Source organism: Bombyx mori, chromosome 17 (assembly GCF_030269925.1).
Source record: "Bombyx mori chromosome 17, ASM3026992v2".
NCBI classification, from domain to species: Eukaryota; Metazoa; Arthropoda; class Insecta; order Lepidoptera; family Bombycidae; genus Bombyx; species Bombyx mori.
The window spans coordinates 15,947,723-15,970,832 of record NC_085123.1 but is presented as its reverse complement, the minus strand read 5'-3'; the positions used below and the strand labels follow the sequence as shown (position 1 = coordinate 15,970,832).

The window sequence follows — 23,110 nt, the reverse complement described above, 5'->3', positions numbered from 1 at the left end:
TTGGCCCGGAGGCCTTTCCAGTTGCACGGCGAACTCTTTGTCGAGTTCGACGAGTGCGGTTACCGGGGTCCCTAAGCCTGCTCCTAGTGTTAGAGCTGAAGGCGTCTAATGCAAAGGTTATTGGATCTGATGGATCCGTAAGGACGTGGGCGTGTGATGTGCTGCATACCCAATAGTACTATTTATTAAAAAAGTGTAAATCACAATCTTATTGATATTTGAGCTCTTCTGATATCTGAGCTCCTTGAACCAAGGCTAAAACAAAAGTTTTTATCTAGAATTCTTTTGTATAGATTTAAACTAGCTATTGTTAAGTTCACAATAGCTCAGTCGGATGGAAGTGGCGCTTATGTTTGACCTTTTGTAGTACAGTTTCCACAGCTTATGTTCAGTTTTCTGCAACGAAGCAAATGTTGGAGATTCTTCACTTATTTCACTAGTGTTCAGTAGTTTTTGTCTACATTGGTATTTATTGGCTTTTTTTGTCTACATTGGTATTTATTGGAAGCAATTCACACTTAACCATTTGTTATGTTTATTTCGCATCGTATAAAATTACTGTAGACCGTGTTTTAATTTTTTACTTTATCATTAACATAACTATGGACTTTTAAAACTATTTGCCGTATAGGTCATTCGTCACCCCGTTAGAAACTCATTTTAGCTGTTACATGATACCATCAGAGATTAAAAAATCAGTTAAGACTTTTCCTTCACATCATAAAACAGACTTTGAATCAAGTTAATATGATTAGATTTAATAAAGGAATTTTAAGATAATTAGTATGACAAGGTTTGGTAAAAACTCTCAATTTCTTCAGAGTTCTTCAATTTTGGTAGATCACGTGGACGCAGGCACGCAGGAGTAAAACTATCATATAAATAGAAATACTTATTATTACTTTATTGCGTTGGAAGAAAAACACTTAAATAATTATAAAGTATATATTTATAAATGAAATACATATGTATAAATAAATACAAACAAATATGTGGATGACCAATTATATCATTTCATTTATTTTATTTCATTTTATTATATCTATTTTCAATTATATCTTTGTGTTTACATCCCAAGCTAATCAGCATTACAACTAATACAACGGAGAGACAATGCACCGTAATGTTGTTTAATTATTTAATTTAAGGTTACCATTACCCCTTTTGAGAGTTATTACGACGCAGCGAACTGAACCTATCCGCATAATACTGCAAAAAAGCGGGTTATTATTTTTAAGAAATTAATATTAGCTCCTCCCATTCTCGTCTGCCCATAAAAGTATAACTGAAACACTAAATAATTATGGCATGATTGAATTAACCTTTCTATAACAAAGGAACACAGCTACGTGTTCCAGTCTACTGGCTTCCCCTTTGATAGCTATGTCGCAGTGCAGTGAAACGCTACGGAATCCTGCTACAAAAATGCTGACCTGCTTCGCAATAAGGTCGTGCACCACTACGTTCTATGAATAATACATTATGCAGATTGCAACGAGAGAAGTAGTATTTCATGTTAGCATTAATAATCTGTCATGTCATTGACGTTGTCTGCTGGGCCCGTCATATACGACACTGCATCACTGCCTATTAATACGCTTTTATTAGCTTCAGACGTATGTATGTTTGTAACAGAATCTTTGAACATGATTTTGATCCACTCCAAAACGTCGACTCGACTCGACCAAAACTAACTCGAAATTTGGTATACTTATTAAGGACCGATGACAATTCAACATTGAAATTCAACTAAAAAATTAAAACTAAATAATAGTTTAAAAAAACTAACAAAATACGCTTTTATAGAAAATCCAACTAAAAAATTGAAAATAAATATAAAATTTTTTTTTATTTAAAAACAGTGTAAGAAAAATTTATTTTATTGTTAAAAAAGCGTGGGGTGCAATGTATCAGTAGTTATAAACATTTTATGAAGAGATATGAGTAAAAAGGTTATTTTGATAATATCCTGAAATATCCCCCACGCTTTTTACAATAAAATAATTTTTTCTTACACTATTTTTAATTCAAATTTATTAAAATTTATTTTCTATTTCTTATTTGGTTCTTCTATAAAAGCGTATTTTGTTAGTTTTTTTAAACTATTATTTTTTTTGTAACCAAAACAAAAACGGTGTTCAGAATATAAAACTCAATATTTGTTCAGAAAAACGTCTCCCTTTACAGTCATAACCGTAAATTCAGACTAAACGTATTTTATGGGGATCTTTTTGATGAAAAACGACAATGTAGTGAAACAATGAAAGTACAATCTTGTTCCATTCTTATGGCTGACACTCATCAGAGCGAGGTCAAGGTCTTTCAAATGCTTGTTTTACTCTATATCGATTATGGAATCACACATGATCGTGTCGCCACTACAATTCGGCAAATATAGTTCTATTATTATCTATTTATTAATACGTCTTCACGTATTAATACAAAAACTTTGTACCCCCGGAGGAGCATGAAATTTCCCACGCTTATAGAGAATATAGAGGAGTGCTGTAAGCTAATTTTTTTTTAAATTATTAACTCTAAAAATACATTAAAGCACACACTACCATGACGTATTTGAGACACACACGCATGTATACTCTTTGGTTTATTGTTAGTCTGTGGTGAAATTGAGAATAGATTAATATTGTGTCTTTAAAATTATTTATCTATAGTGGAGTTTTGGCGAATCTGTGATTATCGAAGTATAGTTCTTGACAATAGGTTTGTGCGGACTCACCTCTTGTGAGTCCGCACGGGTAGGTACCACCGCCCCGCCTATTTCTGCCGTGAAGCAGTAATGCGTTTCGGTTTGAAGGGCGGGGCAGCCGTTGTAACTATACTGAGACCTTAGAACTTATATTTCAAGGTGTGTGGCGCGTTTACGTTGTAGATGTCTATGAGTTCCAGTAACCACTTAACACCAGGTGGGCTGTGAGCTCGTCCACAAATAAAGAATAGATATAACTGAAATATCTTAGATAAACTGATGTATCTGTTAACAGTACTCTATTTAATCTAAACAACAGGTGCTACTCAATTTCCGCGCCAATATGGAAAACATTTGTACCAATCTAACGAGAGCAATAAAAAAATGGGTTTGGAACCATAAACAAATCATCCATCCATTCCCGATACTTTGTTGATTGAGTATAATAAAGTAGCATATATATTTAAATGACGAACAGCTGGCCCAAACTGGATAGACGTAGCACAGGATAGAGACGCTTGGACATCTTTGGAGGAGGCCTTTACCCAATCCGGGGTTCTTGCTAACTAAATTTTACTGTTTCATTATAAAACTCTCTTTTGCATCCTAAATATTAATACATACATTTATATTTACTAGAGGTCCCACATTAGTCGAAATTCGACTATAATTAATTGGAATTGTAAGTTTGTACACATACTATAATCACAAATTTCGCCAAGGCTACACTATAAAATAATATTAATAATCACAAACAATATTTAATCTATTCTCAATTTGACCACAGACGTCAAGAACAAAAGTTTGACAATAAATAGTATGCATGCGTGTGTGCGTCAAATACATGGTATGTGTAACGTTTTCTTTATTGATTTAATTTATCTTTTATATAATATAATAATAATGCATATTTAAAAAAATATTAGCATTGTGCACTTCTTCTCTATATTCTCTATAAGTGTGGAAAATTTCATACTCCTCCGTTCACGAAATTTTCGTAAAAAGGGATACAAAGTTTTTGCTTCACGTATTAATATATAGATTATTATTTTAAATTTAGCAAAAGCAAGAAATAAATGGCTTATTATTATGATTATATATTTAATAGAATAAAATAGGAATATAACAAAACAATACATTAAAATGAAATACGATCGAATTTGTTTTGTGAACAATGTAATTTTGTGTTTTTAGAGATGCCGCGCGTTTGCCGCAATAGCATCGTACCACCGTCGTACACAGGTTTCACAGAAACAAGAAATCGGATACGAAGTATTGTCAGATTGTGAACTACTTGATAACAGCACTCATGTTATGTAAACTATTATATAGAAAGTCGTCACAGTTTGTTAACCAATGTGGTGCTAATTTGATACACATTGAAATAGTGCATACATTGAAAATCGAAGTTTGTATTAATTTTTTTGAAAAATATACTGGACGGATTTGTCATATTTTGATATTTTCCTATTGATTAATTACATGAAATAAGGCATGGTGTTATAGTGGTGTTGCCATGGATTTTGCCAACAAAAAAACCAGCATGGTTATATTAATATATAACTTGATGTTATGATAAGTCGCTGTATTGGGCCAAACAAGACCGCTTTCATTTGGCCGATTTTGGGTTTTTTTTTGTTTGAATAAGGCCCTGGAAAATTTCCATTTACAATTGGACCCGGTAGGTGGCGTTGTATTCAGATTTCAGTTTCTCGAACAGGAAGGAATACGTCTACCGGACTCACAGGTATAACAATATTTTTCTCTATTCTAAAATTTATTTTAGCATCGTTGTAGGGTAGTTCTAATTCTATGGATTAAGTTAAAGGGACGGAGTGAACTTAAACACACTTTTTACTGGTGGTAGGGCGTATTGTGAGTCCGCACAAGTCGTACCATGAGGCTGCCTATTTCTGCCGTGAAGCAGTAATGCGTTTCGGTTTGAAAGGTGGTGCAGCCGTTGTACTGTAAAAACTGAGACTTTAGAACTCATGACTCAAGGTGGGTTGGCGGCATTTACGTTGTAGATGTCTATGGGCTCGGCTCGTCCACCTATATATACAGTAAAAAAACATGTTCGTTTAGAAAACATGAATATCCGTTATTTAACCAGTCCCGAACCCAGCATTTAAAGTTTTGGTCACGGTTCGCGTCGCTACACCACGTGAACATTACGAAACATTGTATTTTACGGGAGCTCCCTTCTCCGATGTTCATTTAATATTAAAAGGGACAAAAGCTGCCCCCACGTATTTACTTTACGTTGTGTTGGAGTTCATTGTTAGTTGCGAAGTGTCCTGAATTATACAGTAAGCATTATCTCGTTTGTCAGTATTGTTATAGATGGTCAGACCTTTGTGAAGCGGCCACGCGTTCTGATTTGAAGGGTAGAACAGTTTTTATTCTATTTAATTGTAACTTACACCTCAGATCTTGAGTCTTGACCTCAGACTTGAGGTAATTACTTTTTCAGCTCTATCAGTCCTACCAGCCTATCAGCCAACAGACATCCACTGCTGAATATAGGCTTTCCCCCAGCCTGGCCACAAAGATCAGTCCTGCGCTGCTTGCATCCAGTGGATTCCCACGAACCTCAATAGGTCGTCGGTCCAACTTACTTAACCACTTAGCCTTTTATGGGCTAACTAGTTAACTGCACTCATCATGCTTCATGTTTTAGCATCTTGTTCGACCTCACATTTCGAAATCGAACCTTTAGGGTAGCGAGAACTATTTTAAATCAGGCGAACTGTGACCTCGTTTAGTTTTTTTCAATACTTGGCTGTGTAATTAATTGATTAAGGACTAAAAGAGAGAGATGAAAAGATTAAGTTAGCTTAGATACTTAAAAAACTGCAATCATCTTGCTTCAGGTTTTAACATCTTCTTCGACTTCATATTTCGAGATCAAACGATTAGGGTAGCGTGAATGACTTTAAATCAGGAGAACTGTGAGCTCATCTAGTTTTTCCAATACTTAGGCTGGGTAATTGATTAAGGACTAAAAGAGAGAGATGAAAAGATTGTTAGCTCAGATATGCATGTTAAAATTAACTTTTCATTTAGTACGTCTGCAATCACCACGTCATCAAACAGCAATGTATTATAAATATTTATAAGCCGGGATTAGACTCATATCACTATCACAATATTTGAGGTGAGTAGGATAATTTACAACTCTTAAAATCCCGATTCGAGTTCATTACAGCGTATATTTTATATTTTCGTATTACTACAATAACATAAACAATTAAATACGTTCTATAAAGTTTCTCGTCTACAGAGGCAACGTGTCATCGAGTTCAACGCACTGAGATTAGTCAGACTTATCGAGCATCTGTGTTCGAAATTTTTACGATCACATAAGCGAATTAGTTAAAACTATGCAGCTACCGTTTTTGATGTTGTACTATCACGTCCTTACGGATCCATCAGATCCAATAACCTTTGCATTAGACGCCTTCAGCTCTAACACTAGGAGCAGCAATGTATTATAAATATTTATAAGCCGGGATTAGACTCATATCACTATCACAATATTTGAGGTGAGTAGGATAATTTACAACTCTTAAAATCCCGATTCGAGTTCATCACAGCGTATATTTTATATTTTCGTATTGCTACAATAACATAAACAATTAAATACGTTCTATAAAGTTTCTCGTCTACAGAGGCAACGTGTCATCGAGTTCAACGCACTACTATTAGATGACTATTAGTCAGACTTATCGAGCATCTGTGTTTGAAATTTTTTGGTTCGCATAAGCGAATTAGTTAAAACTACATATGCAGCTACAGTTTTTGATGTTGTACTATGCAAACAGTCAAATCTCACTTATGCAAAACGTTTATTCTGTCTTCGTTCGTATTTTAGGGATCTGTTCCATTTTTATAAGTACTAAGGTTTATCGAATAATCGAAAAAAGATCATATTATCTGCTGCCGAAGGTTTAGATTCGTGTTATGGAGATTAGTAGATTTTCGCATTGTTTTGTAACTGAAATTTTGAAGAATAACAATTGACTGCTTCATTTTCTGTTAACAACACTAGCTCATCAATACATCCTGATCATAAAATGAAACAAAATCGATTGATAAACAGAGAAGAAGATGATGATAGTACCTAAATGTTTTGCCTTACAAATTTAGAATTTTAGTGCTAAAGTCTCTATTCTAAAGAATCTATCCATACTATTTTATATTCGGCAGTATAACCACTAGGAGCGTGGCTGCGAGCCAGACTTTAAGAATTCTCTGAACTTATAATAAGAAACTTCGTAAAGTGCTTAATGGACCGCTCTGAGGTCAAGCCACGGGTAAATATTTTAAAACGCCCATCTCTGCTACTGAATTATTTTTTTAAGTCCCAACTACGTGTTTTCGACTAGAGTAACAAACGTTTTGTTGTAACTGTGAATGTGGTTACATGTGACATTATTTTTATTTGTCAGATAGGGACAACAATCAAATTGAAGTCTCAATTGAAGCACCCAATTAGATTTTAAAAATATAACCCAGTATGTGTAGACTTAACTCCCAACAGCCAGGAAATAAATACACAGATTGCAATAGTTCACTTGATTCTGTATTTCTTTATTTGTAACTCCACTTGTACAATCTTTAGATATGTGCTCACTAGCGAATACACCGCTTTTTCTGCCGTTTTTTTTTTCAGACTACCGCCTTTTTTATTGTGTCTCGTCCCCCACTATTGCCATTGGCCCAAAACACGTCATCCTGGATCCTTCCGATCTACTAATGGTGCTTTTAGGTACCCCAAGCACCGGTCATCGTTCTCGTCGAACCCGTTGCTCGCGACGAAGGGCTCGGCGAGAAAATTAACCCACAGACACAGCCCACTGAGTTTCTCGCCGGATCTTCTCAGTGGGTCGCGTTTCCGATCCCGTGGTAGATTCTGCGAAGCACGGCTCTTGCCAGGGTTCGTGTTAGCAACAACGTCAGGTTTGTGCCCCGTGAGCTCACCAACTAGCCCGTTGACGCTGATATAGTCTCTCTAGACCATCAGCATAGGTAGGAAAAAAGCTGCCATTGCTACCACCGACAGTATTGCTATTCGGAAATCCGAAAATTGTCTTATTTTTTACAAGATCAATTTTAGTTTACAACAAACCTTATATATGTTTGTGTATTCAATCATTTAGCGGTTCGCAAAAGAGCAATAGGGTTAAATGACCGCACTCTGCAGTACTCCACAGTTCTGACTCAGCACGGATCCCAGGAATAAGAGTTGATGGCGCCATCTGGCCGGCATTGGATAACCCACCGACTGAAAGACCCGCTGGTTGTCAACGCGGAAGGAGAAAGGTTCTCTAAAATACTTTACTTTTTTTTCCTACCTATGCTGATAGCCCTGAGAACCTATATCAGCTTCGCCCTAACGTCCTACCACCAGTAACAAGCCGTTCTACCACTAATCTGCAAATGATTTGTCCTTAAGTGCCTACTCGTGTCTTAGAGCCGATTACTAAAAAATGTTTAATTTAATAGGTAGTTGAAATAATCGATATCCAATTTCGTAACTGCATTGATTTATAACAATACTTTTAGAGAAGCAAGTTGATAATGATTAATTTTTCATCACAAACGCAATGCCGCTTTCAAGCTACATCTACTGTCTCATCTAGATCCGCCAAAAACGCATTCTCCAGCGGCCGCATAATAGATAAGGAATCGCGAAATATGTTAAAACGATCTTATAAATCACTGCACATCATTGGCGCATCATTTGAAAACCATAAAAATCGAATTCATGAAATTTTTCGCAATAGCTGCATTGTGATCCCTGATTTTTATGGGCTTACTGCATCGAAGCATTGATGTGTTCGATCTTACGTAATTGCGGCAGAAATAGATTTCGGGACAAATCAAATCTGTTTTTTCTCCCTACCTATGCTGATAGACTTGAGAGGCTATATCAGCTTCTCCTTGACGCGTAAGTGAGCACACGGGGTTCAAACCGGAGTGTTGCTAACACTGGTCCTAGCAAGAGTAGTGCTTCGCAGAATCTACCACCGGATCGGAAACGCGACCCACTGAGAAGATCCGGCTAGAAACTCAGTGGGCTATGTCTGTGGGTTAATTCGCTCGTCGAACCCTTCGTCGAATACTTTACCACTACTCGCCTTGGTTATGTTGTCTTATTGGCTCGAGCGGGGGTTGTTCAGTGGCAGAATGATTTAATCGGTTAAACTCCATCCAGCCCCGCGTACTGGTACGTAATTGAAAATCCAGCATTTTCGTACAAAATAAGTCATAGTCACGAAAAGATATAACAAGAAAAGAAAAGAGTGTTTGTTACTTACACTTTATTTTTTAACGTTTAAATAAGATCCTGATTCTCGGAACGGCAAAAATTTTTAAAGGTGACCCTACTCTTAACTAGATTTAACATGAAACTTTTAAGATAAGACCACTTTCCGGAGTGCTTCCTTGAAATATGTATGAAGGCATGTTATTTACGTGGCTTTTTAGATGAAGATCTGCCGTATGTTATTTGCAATGTACCACTTCGTTTTCTAAAGTCATTAAGGAGCTTTGTAAACTGTAAATTTTCAGCGGAAACATCATGAGGTCACAGGTTAGCGACTGGACACAAATAAACATTGTCAGTAGTCTAAGAACCTCCATATGTACGAACATGTGATGTGAAGTGTGTTCACGTGAGCTCAATATTTTTTTTGTTTTTCTGAGACCTCGATACGTTATTATTGGTATTCATACAATAAATATACGAGAGTAGATAAACGCATAAGTATTCACGAAGTTTTCATTAAATCCGCAAATCTTGCTTTAAACTAGCCTATAAATATTTTACGGCGAAGATATCAATTTTATTACTCTACCCTCGTAAATATATATTTCAAAATGTTTAATATGTCCTTTCTATTTTAATGGCGTAGATGGGACGGATCATCTTGATCACATCGATGCGAAGGCTCGCTTTGAATCAAGGGTTTTTGGCTTAAATTACATCCGAATAACAAGCACCTTTCAAACTAGAATGACTCTGTGGGAGAAACTGTACAGACGGAGACAGAAACCCATGCGATATTACACACATTTACAGTGAGCTATCTATGAGCTAATGAAGTCTATCCTCCATTGTTCAGGGTCGCATTCTCGCTGTCTTCAGACGTCAGCTTAGTGCCCGATTTTTCCTGGGTGATGACGGGACAAATGGTGCAAAGCCATGTGCCGATGATGTGTAGCACAACTGATTTTTATTAATTTGTGACATTTATATATAAGTGTACATTTAAATTAGTCTGGTATATTCCTCCTTTGCTTCCGCTGTTTCTTGCTTGCTGATTGTTTTTTATTTCTTTGTTTCTCTGTTTTGTTTCTCTAGTGTCTTAATTTGTGTATATTGGTGAGGATCTTTAATATTTAGCTTTTTGTTTCTATTATTTGTTATATATTATACTATGTTAGTTGGCCGTTAGTTCTCCTTGTAATAAATAAATAAGACGAGACGAGGTGACGGATCAGTGGAGCGCCTTGTGGTGCAGGGCATTATTGAGGGTATAATACCGCGCAACATATCACCGATACGAAGGATCGACCAAATAAAGGCAGCTCTAAACATTCCCGCCAACGAGTGCACAAGAAAGGCCGCGGTATGCGAGAAATGGCAACGTCTTCTGGAGCGCACCACCACCCGAACTGATGACCACGACCACTCGGTCAAGAGCGCAAACGACTGAGAAGAAGAAGTCAAAGTGACAGAACTGCGGCTTCTCTTTTTGCACAAAAACGGGAGGCTTTTTGCGACAGAAACCCCCCCCTATTACAGAAGTTAAAAATTTACTCCGATCTCGAAACAGTATTTTTCAATGAGAAAACTATTGGACGTTACTATTTATAAGTTTTAATAATGAATTGGAACGGCTAGCCATTGGATATATTCCAAGTCTAAATTACATATTAATGTTTTCGTTTCATATGTACGTGTGTAGTTTCTTCAAAAATGGTAGCGTGGAGTCGGCGTGGAATAGCATTATCCCATTACTTCCCGGGGGTAACATAAAAGTTCAGTATTGGATTCACCCGAGTATGCGCAGCCTTATACCAGCGTATTTCGATCGCTAACCGGGATTTACTACTGGTAGTACGTAATGAGTCCTCACGGGAACCACTATTTCAACCTATTTCTGCTAAGAAGGAAGCACTCGTTTTAGTTTTAGCAGTAGGATAGTTGTGTTGCCATACATTTGCATTTTTATTTTGTAATAACGGTAAATAAATATACATAGAAACTATTACTAAATTTGAAGTAAATTACAGCCTAGCTACTTCGTGATAAGAATAATATATACAGAGTACGGCCAAGATCCGTTCGTAATGTTGTTGTTTACGATGTACAATTTACAGTGGGCAGCCCTGACATTACTAGTCATAGATCCATAGACAACGGTAAGACTAGGTAAACTATTTACTTGTTAGCCCATTTTTGAGCATTTCAAATTTTGATACTGCGTTTCTCAAAGAACATCTTGTAGTGGTCAACACGCACTCTGGTTTGATGACCTTGGATTGGACGGTAGTTGCACGTCAAATAGACCAAGGGCGATGTCATTATCGAATGATGTTCGGACTTTAAAAATTGAATGTTACTTTTACGTCAGATATTATTAATAAACTCTTTTTGGCAACACACCGTAATGTGGTCGCAGTACACATGGCACTACGGAAATAGCTCTAGGAACGGAGACGCGATCCTAAATCCACTAGTGACAGGCAAGCAGTGTCGGTTCACTGTAATTGTACATTTTTTCTCTTCCAAACACATTGTATTCGAATATTTATTGGAACGTTCAGAAACGGCACACGGAAAATACTAAGAACTGCGCTAATTCCAAAGGTATTTTTCGGATTACAACGACATAACACGACGAATAATGTCTTTTCGGATTCCCCGGATTCACTCTCGGTGCTTTTAGGACTCTCAAGCACCGGTCAACGTCCTCGTCGAACTCGTCGACTTCGACGAAGTGTTCGACGAGTAAACTAACCCATAGACACAGCCCACTGAGTTTCTTGCCGGATCTTCTATAGATCTTCCCAGATTCCGCGAAGCTATGCTCTTGTTAAGGCTAGTGTTAGCAAATTCTCTCAGGTTAAGCCCGTGAACTCACCTACCCGTCCGTGCGTAACTTGAATAGCCTCTTAGGCTACCAGCGAATAGGTAGGGGGGAAAAAACGACGAATATCGCGACATTAAATTCGTTTTCATAAAAATGTATTCGTTTTTAGTATTTTTTGTATAGAATTGTCGATTATTCCCCGCAAACGCCGGCGCTTCGTCCGTCCGCATTGATTGTTTCAGCGTCCATTATCCACTTATGTGGCACATACTAGGACGTGTGTTAACCACGTGACTGTCATTTATCCACTTACGGCTTGATTTATGAGCCATTCGTGAAAATTGCTAGATTTACCCGTTTGAGATTACGATCGATCATATTTTTTTGAGTGATTCATTAGCCAGATCACTAGCTAGCCAGAGCCAATAGCCAGAGGTCGCTTCCACTGTTCAATTTTAAAGATAATTGTAAATGCATAAAAACGACTACTAATGATATAAACCGAGAGATAAAGTGAAGAAGAAAATTTAGTCGTCTGATTAGACGTCCGGTGTATTCTGAGAAGATCCGGCAAGAAACTTGCAACTTGAACATTGGCCTACAGCAGCCCGTGCGGACTCACAACACGCAAGAATTACGCAAATTAACGGATCTAATCTTAATTACATATGAGTGTTTGTTTGTTTTATGCTTATATTAACTGAATAAACAATACACGGCAAACGTAGTACAGTAAAATGGCTTTGATATTATATTTTCCTTCTATATAATAAAATATATTTGTTCCTGATTCAGACTGAATGGCACAAATTTATGCACTTATAATAGAAATCGGATATAGATGTTTCGCGATACCAACTACGCTTAGAACAGAGAACATTGACAAATTGTATTTATATCATGGTTTACTGGAAATGTGTATAATATTTGTATTCTTAACCTTATAAAGGTGTACTGTGTGACCAAGCACAGAATTCTACGCATGTATAACTAAAAGAATGGCATTAACAGGCACTACGACTAAAACTACAACTGATAAAACTGGTATTTGCGGAGTGCTATAACATATCCTTGGTTTAAGAGATTCCTGATTGATGGGCAATGGCTGTTTTACTGTGCCCCCGGTATTGCTAATGTCTATAAGCTACGGTGACCATTCGCCAACGATTTAGTGGAAAGACCATAGATCTTCAAAGACTACTAAAATTGGAAAGTGTCCTGACTACAAAGCACGAGCAGTTACGATCCTTGGAAGAAAGACCGTATCAATTGCTCAGAAACGGGTTTAGATTTCCATATTTTAAGAGAATATTAAGAAAACCCGAATCCGAAATTTCAACACGCTGTACTTCACAACGGATATGGCGTTTGGCCCAAATTCGGCGACTCTACGAAGTTACGACCTAAGAAGCCTCTTTGGATAACTTATTCAAAAGCCGCTCGGAATAAAATTAGTCGAAGCTGCTTTCAAACAAAACTGGGTCTCTTTGTGAAAGAAAAAGAAGTTGGTTACAGAACTGTAACTATGCGAGTCAATCATTACAGAAAATCATCGGCGGGATCACATTCATGTTGTAAGTACTTGTTAAAGGGGCTACAACAACGCTCTAATACATTTTCCGTACACACAAATACCCCAAGCCCACTGAGTTTCTCGCCGGATCTTCTCAGTGGGTCGCGTTTCCGATCCCGTGGTAGATTCTGCGAAGCACGGCTCTTGCCAGGGTTCGTGTTAGCAACAACGTCAGGTTTGTGCCCCGTGAGCTCACCAACTAGCCCGTTGACGCTGATATAGTCTCTCTAGACCATCAGCATAGGTAGGAAAAAAGCTGCCATTGCTACCACCGACAGTATTGCTATTCGGAAATCCGAAAATTGTCTTATTTTTTACAAGATCAATTTTAGTTTACAACAAACCTTATATATGTTTGTGTATTCAATCATTTAGCGGTTCGCAAAAGAGCAATAGGGTTAAATGACCGCACTCTGCAGTACTCCACAGTTCTGACTCAGCACGGATCCCAGGAATAAGAGTTGATGGCGCCATCTGGCCGGCATTGGATAACCCACCGACTGAAAGACCCGCTGGTTGTCAACGCGGAAGGAGAAAGGTTCTCTAAAATACTTTACTTTTTTTTCCTACCTATGCTGATAGCCCTGAGAACCTATATCAGCTTCGCCCTAACGTCCTACCACCAGTAACAAGCCGTTCTACCACTAATCTGCAAATGATTTGTCCTTAAGTGCCTACTCGTGTCTTAGAGCCGATTACTAAAAAATGTTTAATTTAATAGGTAGTTGAAATAATCGATATCCAATTTCGTAACTGCATTGATTTATAACAATACTTTTAGAGAAGCAAGTTGATAATGATTAATTTTTCATCACAAACGCAATGCCGCTTTCAAGCTACATCTACTGTCTCATCTAGATCCGCCAAAAACGCATTCTCCAGCGGCCGCATAATAGATAAGGAATCGCGAAATATGTTAAAACGATCTTATAAATCACTGCACATCATTGGCGCATCATTTGAAAACCATAAAAATCGAATTCATGAAATTTTTCGCAATAGCTGCATTGTGATCCCTGATTTTTATGGGCTTACTGCATCGAAGCATTGATGTGTTCGATCTTACGTAATTGCGGCAGAAATAGATTTCGGGACAAATCAAATCTGTTTTTTCTCCCTACCTATGCTGATAGACTTGAGAGGCTATATCAGCTTCTCCTTGACGCGTAAGTGAGCACACGGGGTTCAAACCGGAGTGTTGCTAACACTGGTCCTAGCAAGAGTAGTGCTTCGCAGAATCTACCACCGGATCGGAAACGCGACCCACTGAGAAGATCCGGCTAGAAACTCAGTGGGCTATGTCTGTGGGTTAATTCGCTCGTCGAACCCTTCGTCGAATACTTTACCACTACTCGCCTTGGTTATATTGTCTTATTGGCTCGAGCGGGGGTTGTTCAGTGGCAGAATGATTTAATCGGTTAAACTCCATCCAGCCCCGCGTACTGGTACGTAATTGAAAATCCAGCATTTTCGTACAAAATAAGTCATAGTCACGAAAAGATATAACAAGAAAAGAAAAGAGTGTTTGTTACTTACACTTTATTTTTTAACGTTTAAATAAGATCCTGATTCTCGGAACGGCAAAAATTTTTAAAGGTGACCCTACTCTTAACTAGATTTAACATGAAACTTTTAAGATAAGACCACTTTCCGGAGTGCTTCCTTGAAATATGTATGAAGGCATGTTATTTACGTGGCTTTTTAGATGAAGATCTGCCGTATGTTATTTGCAATGTACCACTTCGTTTTCTAAAGTCATTAAGGAGCTTTGTAAACTGTAAATTTTCAGCGGAAACATCATGAGGTCACAGGTTAGCGACTGGACACAAATAAACATTGTCAGTAGTCTAAGAACCTCCATATGTACGAACATGTGATGTGAAGTGTGTTCACGTGAGCTCAATATTTTTTTTGTTTTTCTGAGACCTCGATACGTTATTATTGGTATTCATACAATAAATATACGAGAGTAGATAAACGCATAAGTATTCACGAAGTTTTCATTAAATCCGCAAATCTTGCTTTAAACTAGCCTATAAATATTTTACGGCGAAGATATCAATTTTATTACTCTACCCTCGTAAATATATATTTCAAAATGTTTAATATGTCCTTTCTATTTTAATGGCGTAGATGGGACGGATCATCTTGATCACATCGATGCGAAGGCTCGCTTTGAATCATGGGTTTTTGGCTTAAATTACATCCGAATAACAAGCACCTTTCAAACTAGAATGACTCTGTGGGAGAAACTGTACAGACGGAGACAGAAACCCATGCGATATTACACACATTTACAGTGAGCTATCTATGAGCTAATGAAGTCTATCCTCCATTGTTCAGGGTCGCATTCTCGCTGTCTTCAGACGTCAGCTTAGTGCCCGATTTTTCCTGGGTGATGACGGGACAAATGGTGCAAAGCCATGTGCCGATGATGTGTAGCACAACTGATTTTTATTAATTTGTGACATTTATATATAAGTGTACATTTAAATTAGTCTGGTATATTCCTCCTTTGCTTCCGCTGTTTCTTGCTTGCTGATTGTTTTTTATTTCTTTGTTTCTCTGTTTTGTTTCTCTAGTGTCTTAATTTGTGTATATTGGTGAGGATCTTTAATATTTAGCTTTTTGTTTCTATTATTTGTTATATATTATACTATGTTAGTTGGCCGTTAGTTCTCCTTGTAATAAATAAATAAGACGAGACGAGGTGACGGATCAGTGGAGCGCCTTGTGGTGCAGGGCATTATTGAGGGTATAATACCGCGCAACATATCACCGATACGAAGGATCGACCAAATAAAGGCAGCTCTAAACATTCCCGCCAACGAGTGCACAAGAAAGGCCGCGGTATGCGAGAAATGGCAACGTCTTCTGGAGCGCACCACCACCCGAACTGATGACCACGACCACTCGGTCAAGAGCGCAAACGACTGAGAAGAAGAAGTCAAAGTGACAGAACTGCGGCTTCTCTTTTTGCACAAAAACGGGAGGCTTTTTGCGACAGAAACCCCCCCCTATTACAGAAGTTAAAAATTTACTCCGATCTCGAAACAGTATTTTTCAATGAGAAAACTATTGGACGTTACTATTTATAAGTTTTAATAATGAATTGGAACGGCTAGCCATTGGATATATTCCAAGTCTAAATTACATATTAATGTTTTCGTTTCATATGTACGTGTGTAGTTTCTTCAAAAATGGTAGCGTGGAGTCGGCGTGGAATAGCATTATCCCATTACTTCCCGGGGGTAACATAAAAGTTCAGTATTGGATTCACCCGAGTATGCGCAGCCTTATACCAGCGTATTTCGATCGCTAACCGGGATTTACTACTGGTAGTACGTAATGAGTCCTCACGGGAACCACTATTTCAACCTATTTCTGCTAAGAAGGAAGCACTCGTTTTAGTTTTAGCAGTAGGATAGTTGTGTTGCCATACATTTGCATTTTTATTTTGTAATAACGGTAAATAAATATACATAGAAACTATTACTAAATTTGAAGTAAATTACAGCCTAGCTACTTCGTGATAAGAATAATATATACAGAGTACGGCCAAGATCCGTTCGTAATGTTGTTGTTTACGATGTACAATTTACAGTGGGCAGCCCTGACATTACTAGTCATAGATCCATAGACAACGGTAAGACTAGGTAAACTATTTACTTGTTAGCCCATTTTTGAGCATTTCAAATTTTGATACTGCGTTTCTCAAAGAACATCTTGTAGTGGTCAACACGCACTCTGGTTTGATGACCTTGGATTGGACGGTAGTTGCACGTCAAATAGACCAAGGGCGATGTCATTATCGAATGATGTTCGGACTTTAAAAATTGAATGTTACTTTTACGTCAGATATTATTAATAAACTCTTTTTGGCAACACACCGTAATGTGGTCGCAGTACACATGGCACTACGGAAATAGCTCTAGGAACGGAGACGCGATCCTAAATCCACTAGTGACAGGCAAGCAGTGTCGGTTCACTGTAATTGTACATTTTTTCTCTTCCAAACACATTGTATTCGAATATTTATTGGAACGTTCAGAAACGGCACACGGAAAATACTAAGAACTGCGCTAATTCCAAAGGTATTTTTCGGATTACAACGACATAACACGACGAATAATGTCTTTTCGGATTCCCCGGATTCACTCTCGGTGCTTTTAGGACTCTCAAGCACCGGTCAACGTCCTCGTCGAACTCGTCGACTTCGACGAAGTGTTCGACGAGTAAACTAACCCATAGACACAGCCCACTGAGTTTCTTGCCGGATCTTCTATAGATCTTCCCAGATTCCGCGAAGCTATGCTCTTGTTAAGGCTAGTGTTAGCAAATTCTCTCAGGTTAAGCCCGTGAACTCACCTACCCGTCCGTGCGTAACTTGAATAGCCTCTTAGGCTACCAGCGAATAGGTAGGGGGGAAAAAACGACGAATATCGCGACATTAAATTCGTTTTCATAAAAATGTATTCGTTTTTAGTATTTTTTGTATAGAATTGTCGATTATTCCCCGCAAACGCCGGCGCTTCGTCCGTCCGCATTGATTGTTTCAGCGTCCATTATCCACTTATGTGGCACATACTAGGACGTGTGTTAACCACGTGACTGTCATTTATCCACTTACGGCTTGATTTATGAGCCATTCGTGAAAATTGCTAGATTTACCCGTTTGAGATTACGATCGATCATATTTTTTTGAGTGATTCATTAGCCAGATCACTAGCTAGCCAGAGCCAATAGCCAGAGGTCGCTTCCACTGTTCAATTTTAAAGATAATTGTAAATGCATAAAAACGACTACTAATGATATAAACCGAGAGATAAAGTGAAGAAGAAAATTTAGTCGTCTGATTAGACGTCCGGTGTATTCTGAGAAGATCCGGCAAGAAACTTGCAACTTGAACATTGGCCTACAGCAGCCCGTGCGGACTCACAACACGCAAGAATTACGCAAATTAACGGATCTAATCTTAATTACATATGAGTGTTTGTTTGTTTTATGCTTATATTAACTGAATAAACAATACACGGCAAACGTAGTACAGTAAAATGGCTTTGATATTATATTTTCCTTCTATATAATAAAATATATTTGTTCCTGATTCAGACTGAATGGCACAAATTTATGCACTTATAATAGAAATCGGATATAGATGTTTCGCGATACCAACTACGCTTAGAACAGAGAACATTGACAAATTGTATTTATATCATGGTTTACTGGAAATGTGTATAATATTTGTATTCTTAACCTTATAAAGGTGTACTGTGTGACCAAGCACAGAATTCTACGCATGTATAACTAAAAGAATGGCATTAACAGGCACTACGACTAAAACTACAACTGATAAAACTGGTATTTGCGGAGTGCTATAACATATCCTTGGTTTAAGAGATTCCTGATTGATGGGCAATGGCTGTTTTACTGTGCCCCCGGTATTGCTAATGTCTATAAGCTACGGTGACCATTCGCCAACGATTTAGTGGAAAGACCATAGATCTTCAAAGACTACTAAAATTGGAAAGTGTCCTGACTACAAAGCACGAGCAGTTACGATCCTTGGAAGAAAGACCGTATCAATTGCTCAGAAACGGGTTTAGATTTCCATATTTTAAGAGAATATTAAGAAAACCCGAATCCGAAATTTCAACACGCTGTACTTCACAACGGATATGGCGTTTGGCCCAAATTCGGCGACTCTACGAAGTTACGACCTAAGAAGCCTCTTTGGATAACTTATTCAAAAGCCGCTCGGAATAAAATTAGTCGAAGCTGCTTTCAAACAAAACTGGGTCTCTTTGTGAAAGAAAAAGAAGTTGGTTACAGAACTGTAACTATGCGAGTCAATCATTACAGAAAATCATCGGCGGGATCACATTCATGTTGTAAGTACTTGTTAAAGGGGCTACAACAACGCTCTAATACATTTTCCGTACACACAAATACCCCAAGCCCACTGAGTTTCTCGCCGGATCTTCTCAGTGGGTCGTGTTTCCGGTCCGGTGGTAGATTCTGCAAAACACTGCTCTTGCTAGGGCCAGTGTTAGCAATACTCCCGGTTTGAGCCCTGAGAGCTCACCTACACGCTAGGGTAACGCTGATATAGCCTCTCAAGGCTATCAGCATAGGTAGGAAAAAAAAATACCCTAAAATTTTTGGAGAAACCTAAAAGAGGTGTAAGTTTAATTTTAATCTGTATTATATTTTTGTATTGGAAATAGTTTACTTAGATTGTTTGAATGAAATCAAAATAGAACAAGACAACAAAACTAGCTGAATTATTTTCGGTTATAGAGATAACATGTTTCGACATTCAGCTGTTATACTATAATGATATTTAACTTAGAATAAATTTTTATTTCTGTATAAAGTCAGTACGGCTCTCGTCTGCCTATTCACCACAATTGAACTCAACTAGATTGCTTCACAGCTTATCGTTCTTTTCAAACGATAAACGGAGTATAGCGTCATTAATGAAGTTCTGTTAAAAACGTAATCATAGAGCCGGGGTCGAGAGATAAGGCGTGTTATCTCACGCCACGGTACTGTGAACGGTCAATGAAAACGAAAGGGTTTTTAAATTGAATATGCAATTTCCAAAAAGGGCACATCTTTTTTTTTATGATTGAAGGATTACTGGTGACCCGGAAGCCTTTCCAGTTTCACCAGGACAGGTGGGCGAGCAAAGGCTCAGCCAGGAGGGGTCGGATTTGCTAACAGCTACCCGAGCGCCTCCGAAGGAGACCTAGCAGCTCAAGAGTAGCTGCTTCGCGAATGAATCTACTACCGGATCGGAATCGCGACCCGCTGAGAAGATCCGGCGAGAAACTGAGCGAGCTGATTCATGGGTAAGGGCTCATCTATGAAAATGTAAAATGTTCAGGAAATGAAAAAAAAACTGATTATTTTCTAAAGCAGTGTAAAATTTAAAATATTAACCATTGAGATATATTTTAGTGTTAATTAGCAATTGAAAATTACTAAAATTATTATAAAATAGGTGTAGGTAAGCCTCAAAACTATCATGTATATGAAAAAACGTATTTGACAAAATTTGCGACATGTGCCCTTTTCGAAATTGTATATTCAATTATAAGCACGTTTTACGAACGGTTTTTCATTCATGCGTCTACCGTAACGGATTGACGTTGTGGATCGAAAAAACAACACATGCACACATTCGGTATAATCTGAAAGTAAGTAATGAATATGTCATTACTGTCAAATTACCATTAGTACAACACTCCCGAATGTTCAATTAATAGGAAGGAATAATGAGAGTGAACCGCTAATTATTGTTAATTGAAGTCATAAATTGCTTTGTGCCATTAGCGCTCGTCAAACGATGACAAGTTGTTAGATGTTTCTGAGCGACAAAAATAGTTTGTTGCGTGAAAAAAAAATTGAATTTTTTTGGGTTTAAATAAACCACAAAACACATAATATAACAAACGCGTCTCTAAATTTACTACATAGAAAGAAAAATTACTGGTGGTAGGACCTCTTGTGAGTCCGCACGGGTAGGTACCACCGCCCCGCCTATTTCTGCCGTGAAGCAGTAATGCGTTTCGGTTTGAAGGGTGGGGCAGCCGTTGTAACTATACTGAGACATTAGAACTTATATCTCAAGGTGTGTGGCGCATTTACGTTGTAGATGTCTATGGGCTCCAGTAATCACTTAACACCAGGTGGGCTGTGAGCTCGTCCACAAATCTAAGCAATAAAAAATAAAAAAAACTAGAAAGTTTGGAGTTAAGTATCTTCAAATGAACTGGATATGGTAAAATAAAAAATTATCCTCTAAGTGCAAAGTACCCTATAGTTTAATTTTATAATAGTCTATACACTTATAGACATACAGCATCATGTAGATAGAATTAGAATATCGCGCTGAAAATAATCGACGAACGAGTAAAAATACAATTAGCCAATTGACCCGGCCCCGTTTGTGTAAAGATAAAAAGGCATTAACACCGGAAAGTGTAACTCAAGTACTCACGCAAATTAAAAGTCATCAATTGGTTTAATTTTATCATAGTGATTTTATTATATCAATAGTATCGTAACAAAATTGTTTTAAAGCTTTATATTAACTTCACTTGTACGTATGTTTGTAACTGACTCCTTTACACGCGAATTTGACCCACTTTAAAAAAAGCGTGGGGTGCATGGTGTTATTAGTTATAAATATTTTTCTGACAGATATGAGTAGAAGAATTATTATTTCAATAATATCTTAAAAATCACCCCACGCTTTTTTTACAATAATTGTATTTTTTTAAACTACATATTTTCAATTTAAATTTATTAAAATTTATTTTCTATTTTTTAAATTAGTTGAATTTTATATAAGGCGTGTTTTTTTAGTTTTTTTTTAAACTATTCTTTATTTTTTTGCATATTGGTTGGAAAACACACAGCTGTGGAAGTAAACAAACAGATATAAAGGTACGCACCTTGCTTGGCAGCATCTTGGCTTCCGCCGCGATCTCAAATGTGTGCCAATTCTTTTCAATTCTAGCTTCAAACAAGGGCACTACCCGATCATGCAGTTACCGGTCAAAATCACTTTGTTTCTAATTACACCAAAAAAGTATTTTCGCACTACTTTAAATTTCCAGAAATATGTTTAAAAATCCAATACACAAAAGCACTTAGCACATAACAATCCAAAAACGAAGTCTTTTTTTCTAGTTTTGGTTTCAAATTTCCAATTTTTTTTTTTAGATAAAATTCAAAACATCAAATTTAACCAAAATCACACTGATAACGTGCAACTACTTCGACTGGTTATTTAATAAATTTGAGGGTGATTACTCCTTATTTGTGACCGTCACGGTACGGCGTCCACATTCAAATGGTCTTAGGACTCCTCGGAACGATCTTTTGTGGTTTAATAACCGGATAAAAGATTACCTATTGGAGCGACCTCAGCTCATTTAAACTGATTGTGTGGACTGGTTAACTATTTATGTGAGAATCTTTGTATGTATGCATTTAAATGTTGGATAATGCGTTAATATTTTAAAACCACTTTTATTTCCGTAGTATGTTCGAATATAATCTACTATTGCTTAGAATTGAAAGATGTGGGAAACACTGTATTCAAACGAAATCCACAAAGCAAGAGATTTTAATTTCACTACACGTACACATATTTTTTTCACTGTATTTTTATTGTTTGACATCGACAAACTGCCACTGTTATCCATTAAAATTACACATTTTAGGGCACTTTCGGGTTTGCACTTGTTGTAACATTCTTAAAAGAAAATTAATCTGAATTAATTAATTTCCCAGCGTAATGACCGGACAACATCTTCTTCAAGTTCACGACACATAAGTGAAGTGATAACGTGATGCGGTCGTAAGTGGCCGGCACACATTCGACCGATACATGTAACTATGTGAGATAACGACGAACGTATGACCAGGAATCGACTAATTATAAATATAATAATAATACTGATAGCAGAGAGAGAAAAAAATTGAGTGATAATAGCTAGTAATACGTAGTACGTAGTGCCGATTACAGGCGATCATGCGGTTTTATCTTTAATGAGTACTATAGTTTCGAACATTTTATAATCCGAAATAATTTTCGCGGTCACCGACCTATTATGCTCAGTCAGAAGAAATAAAATACAAGATTTACATTATACAAAACCTAGGATTCTCTTATCGTGAAGATGGAAATATAAGTCAAAGAAACTGCCCGAT

At 37.4% G+C, this 23,110-nt stretch overlaps 1 protein-coding gene across 2 annotated transcripts in view; it reads right to left on the bottom strand.

The window, feature by feature from the left end:
• LOC101746983 (monocarboxylate transporter 9) overlaps positions 1–23,110 on the bottom strand; it is a 78,903-nt gene that overhangs the window by 16,635 nt on the left and 39,158 nt on the right. The window contains exon 1 of one of the 2 annotated variants that reach the window (XM_021348138.3): positions 21,847–23,063. The exons of the other annotated variant lie outside the window; for it this stretch is intronic. The gene's annotated coding sequence lies outside the window, so the exon portion shown is untranslated. Of the gene's footprint in view, positions 1–21,846; positions 23,064–23,110 lie in introns of those variants that run through there. 2 annotated transcript variants of the gene reach the window in all.